Raw genomic sequence first — 5,374 nt, 5'->3', positions numbered from 1 at the left:
CATGATAAACTTTAAGATTGATCAAGATTTAGACAGAGATGAAGACGGAATTGATGAGAAAATTATGTTTGACTAAGTCAGCGTCGCAAGAAAATCGCATGACTTTTCGCCCGCATCACTTCTCTCGATCAAAGCGCATAACCCACTTCGATTAATTAGCTCCTGATACCAATTAGTGAACTTAATATGAAAAGATTATGACGAAGTCCCCATGTTGTATCTTGCCATATGACTTAAAATTCCCTGCCACAATATGAATGTTACCTTGAAATGACAACACAGTTTCTGCTCCTATGTCTATCGGCAAGTAATTTGAATGTTCACCGTGCTTAGTGCTTTAACATGTACTATTGTTTGAATTTACGCCAGTCTGTTTAATTTCCTTAAAAGAGGACGCCTAAATTCCATGATGATTTATCTAGTTGAACGAAGACTATTTCCTTATAATCATTAATATATAAGTGGCTAGTGGTAGTGGCCCATTTCATGAAGGGATTTTCAGTCGTTTTCAGACTGTCAAGTGGATGGCTACATATCACCCCCATGTTGCTGCCTTATTATGTAACAGAAAGCTCGTGGGTATTGGACCCACACTGGGGTAGATATTTAGTGTTGTGTTGCGTAAAAAAGTAGGGACCGATCTAAGAAGTCTTAATTCTTTTTCCAGTCCAGGCTAATAGCCTTGATCGAGCATGGCATTTCACTGTTTTAGGAGCGGGTTTCTGGGACCATGATTTTTTTTGTGGGGACCATTATTTTATTTTGGATAAGACATTAGAAGTAAATCTAGATCATCCCTTATCTAGATATTTATATTAATACCTAAATTATCCTCCTAATTAATTTTGAGTAATGATTAGTTAGTGTTAATAATAGTTAATGTAATGATTAATTAAAGATAATTAGTGACATTAAAAAATCAGATGTTTTTTTTAAAAGAAGTAGAATTATTGAGAGAGTAAAGCTAAAGAAGATGAAGAAGGAAAAAATGAAAAACGATGGATTTTACCAACCACAATCGGAGGAAGAGTATTTGGGTACCCAGGTATGCTTCAAACTTAGATAATGTTTGTTGAATTGCTCCAAATTTTCAAAAAAAATGTAAATTTTTAGAGTATATTTGGGCTTGTTCGGTTACCTTATGTAAAGAACAGGTTACCGAACTCATCTGAAAGTGTAGTTCGGTTACTTTTTCCAAACACGCAGGTTACCGAACTCGCTCTTTAATGGAGATTTTTAGTCGTTCGGTTAACAGACATATTACCGAACTTTGTTTATAGGATTTACAGAGTCATGTTTGGTTGGTTCGCAAACTTTAACGTAACAACATATCTAACCGAACTCCACATGTATGCAATTAGTGAAGAGTTCTGTTTGTCAAAAAAAATTGCGAACAAACCGAACATAGTGGGACAAGTTTGGTTAAATAATAACTCAACATAGTGGGAAAAATAACAAGTTCGGTTACATTGTTGTTTTTTTTGTTTTTTTTGTATTATGGGTAGAGTTCGGTTACTAACTAGTTATAGAATTTTTTGCGAACCAACCGAACAGAGTGGGAAAAGTTCGGTTGAATGAGAACTCAACATAGTGGGAAAAATAGCACAGTCCGGTTACATTGGATTTTTTTTTCCTTTTGTAATATGGGTAGAGTTCGGTTACTAGATAGTTTTAGAAATTTTTGCGAACCAACCGAACTCACAGTTCGGTAACCTAATTTTAAATCCTATTGAACCACACTGTTCTTCGTGTTCTTCCTTTCAGGAAGTTCGGTTAAGAAACTAGGATTTTTGTGAAACGCGTCCTAACCGAACAAAGCACCGTAACTTCCATATGAACTCTATTTTGATGATATCTATTCAATTAAAAGTAATGGGGAAGAAGAGAAGAATATGAGAGAAGAATAATTTTCAATCGAACGAGGAACGTCAAGGAAAGAGAGAAGAAGAAGAGAATAATTTATTTATTTTCAAAACTAAAAAATTTCGATTCCCCTCCTATTTTTGTTTTTGATTTTGATTTTGATAATAGATTCATTTAGATTAGATTTATATAGTTATTAGGTTAGTTTTATTTTAAATTAAAGTAAAGGGTAAATGTGTATTTACCTAACTTTAGGACACCCCTTATAAGTATAGGGAGTTTGGCCTAATAAGACCATGGTCCCCAAAAAAAACCATGATCCCTAAAATATCATTCTTTTTTAGGCTTTTGGGCTGTGTCGAATACCTGGGCTTTAGCCCAGCTGTAGGTCCGTCAATATAAAAGGAGAGCTAAACGGTTTAGTTACACAGCTTCACTTGCCATGAGGACCATAGGAGAAAACAAAACGTGGTAATGGTTGAGGTTGGGACTTTTTCCTCAGGGAGCTGTTGGATGGTGGTTTATGGAGTGAGAATGTGTGGAGAGATATGAATGGTGGTTGGTTGGTTTGATAGGGGAATGAATAGGGTGTTCCGAGCAGTGACTGCAATTTTCCAGTGTAAGTGGATACGATCAGCTGTTTCAGGGCCAGTATGCATTGGGGATAAATATTAGACTTCGTGCCTGCCGTAGTGTGGGTTGTGCAAGGCTTCACAGGCATGCGTAAAAACTATATTATACATTTATGAGATAATCTTTAGTCTACCCGGTACTTTCTACTGAAACGACTTTGGTTTGGGGGAGGGTGTGATGTGATTGATCGGTGGTTCGAGTTAGGCACATGTATTCGGATGCGAGATATTAGGCGAATTGTACTTTGAAAAATGGATAGTGTTGAAATATTTTTCTTTGCAGAGGCTAGCCCATGCAAACTCTAGATTTTCTTCATTAATAAAGCTTTGTTATGATCACTACTTAATCTAATGCCAAGTTTTGTTTGGTTTTGTTATCCCCAGTATAAAGGGTGTAGTTTCCTTGCTGAAGAGTCATGCGCCTATCTTTTTTTATGGCGATATGATTTGTATGCTATGTATATGGATTGCTAGAAGTGGTGTCTTCAAAATATGCTTTTAAGTAGCAGAGGAATATGTGTTGATGAGAACTAACTTTCCAGTCGGTGTTAGCTAGGCATTTTATATCCATATTTTTGCTTTTCATGCCAGCCGTTGTAGTAAGAGGGAAAAACTATGGTAAGATGTTTAACCCTGCTTGAAGTGGAGCCCCAGGTAATAGGGGGTTGAAGTGGCTGGCAGGTTATACATTTGATGAAGTTTATCTATTTCATAATGTGCATCCTTGGATGATGAATGATTGTGGATTTTGTTGTGTTAATTAACTGAACCGTGGATGTTCTATGGGATGCATCAATTATTTGAGACGATTTTTGTTTTTTGCAGACGCCTTATAAGGGTTGAGGAGGTCGTATGCGTATATCAGATAAAAAATCAGCGAAGTCCTTTATGAAATACGTAGTCCTCAAGGTAAGCCTTTTGTTTTCCAGATTTCCCAGATTAGTTGAAAATATTTCCGCACATATGATAAAATATATAAAGATAACAGGTCGCCTTGTCGAATATCTCTAGTCTGAATGATGTATTCATATGACTTGTCATTGATGTTAATCGAGTAGGGGACCCTTTAGATGTAAAGCATGGTATAATCTACAAAAAATACTGAAAATCCTACCTTGGTAAAATCTTTTCTAATGAAGCCCCAGCGAAGGCTATCATAAGCTTTCTGAATGTCCATTCTAAGAGCTATTTTTGGGGTCTTTGGTGATAGTTGAAGTTCTGATATGATGGAATAAATCTCTTAGGATCGATATGTTATCACGTATAGATCGTTCAGGTACAAATCTGGAAAGGGCTGATCAGAAACGAAAGAAGACGAATGTGATTGACCAGTATTTTGAGATTGATTTTATGAGTATTATTGTATAAGCCAATAAATATGAATTATAATGGTTTGATGGATGGTTCACTTTTGGTATTATCGTAAGGTTTGTGTGGTTCATGAAACGGTGAATGTGCAGAGAATTAAAAATTTAAGGACCATAGGTATCAGTTGCATATGAGTAGTTTCCAAGAAAATTTTGAAGAACTTACTTGTATATCCAACCGAACCTGTTGCACGTTTAAAATCGATAGTAAACATACCATGTTTTATGTTAGAGCACTGCTCGGTCGAACTCGCAAGCGTTGCTATCTCAGGCTTGTTTGCCAAGTTTAGTTGATCAAAACTATAGTCTTGATTTCTAGTCTACTTATAGGAGTTTCAGACTAGGATAGATTGTGTACTTGACTTTAGACTTCACGACACTTACAACTGAAGACGAAGATGTACTGAAGAACTCGGAGGAACTTCATCAACTAAAGGTATGTAGAGACTAAAACTTATCTATCACTTAGAAGTCTATTCTATTCTATTCCATCTCTTATTGAGACAAAATTCGTATAGTGATATAGACTTTCATATCATACACATTTGTTATTTCGAGCTGAGTATAACTCGCTTAGATATTTTTCGAAATATATGTTGGTAGCTTTTTGCTTTAGCTACATTAATCATTATTCTTGACGAGTTTAGTTGGAAATAATTTATTTGTTGGAAACTAAATAATAAGTCAAAAGATGATCATGTGGAAATTGCCTTGAAATATCTTACATGATTTGTGTGAGACAATCATTTGATGTCGACTTGGAAAGTTTCATATTGATCATTCAATCACTTGAAAATTGATTATAATCTAATGGTTTGTGTGAAACATCCATTGTCGTCTTCTAAGAATGTTTGAACGATTGAAATGGGAGTTTAGAACTAAAACCCATCTCTGGAAAACATCACAGTATGCGTACTTAGTGTACAAACTGTGTTGGTATGATTCAGGTCCGCAAACCAAGTTTGCACACTAGTATGCGAACAATTTTAACTGTTAAAGTCCGGGAACCAAGTTTGCATACCATTATGCGAACGGTTCTACCTGAGTTAGGTCCGGGACGACAGTTTGCGTACCCGTTTGCAAACTATTGGACAAGACCAAAGTCCGGAACTAAAGTCTGTGTACCCGTTTGCAAACCTAGTAGTCAAAGTTCTAAAATCGGTTTAGTATGTTTACATACTCATGAACGAATACATTTGTGAAATAAGGAATGAAATCTTCGCAAACCGTGGCTTAATGTTCATGAACTGGTTCTTGTACTTTATACATAACGAATCATTCTGATTTTGTTTCAGTTGGATCATATATACTTCTATATGATTGTCAACGATTGAAAAATTCTATGAAACACAATTAGATTCATTTGATTATCTTTCATGATTGATTGATCATCATAGTTGATCGAGATATGTTATATGAATGTGGTTAAGACAAAAGTGTTCATATGGACAGCTTTGGTTAACTATTATTGAGTCAACTCAATATACATGTTCATGTAGGGTTACACATATC

Source organism: Papaver somniferum, unplaced genomic scaffold, assembly GCF_003573695.1.
Source record: "Papaver somniferum cultivar HN1 unplaced genomic scaffold, ASM357369v1 unplaced-scaffold_118, whole genome shotgun sequence".
Taxonomy (NCBI): Eukaryota; Viridiplantae; Streptophyta; class Magnoliopsida; order Ranunculales; family Papaveraceae; genus Papaver; species Papaver somniferum.
The sequence above is the reverse complement of the archived record's forward strand: the minus strand, read 5'-3'. Positions refer to the sequence as shown.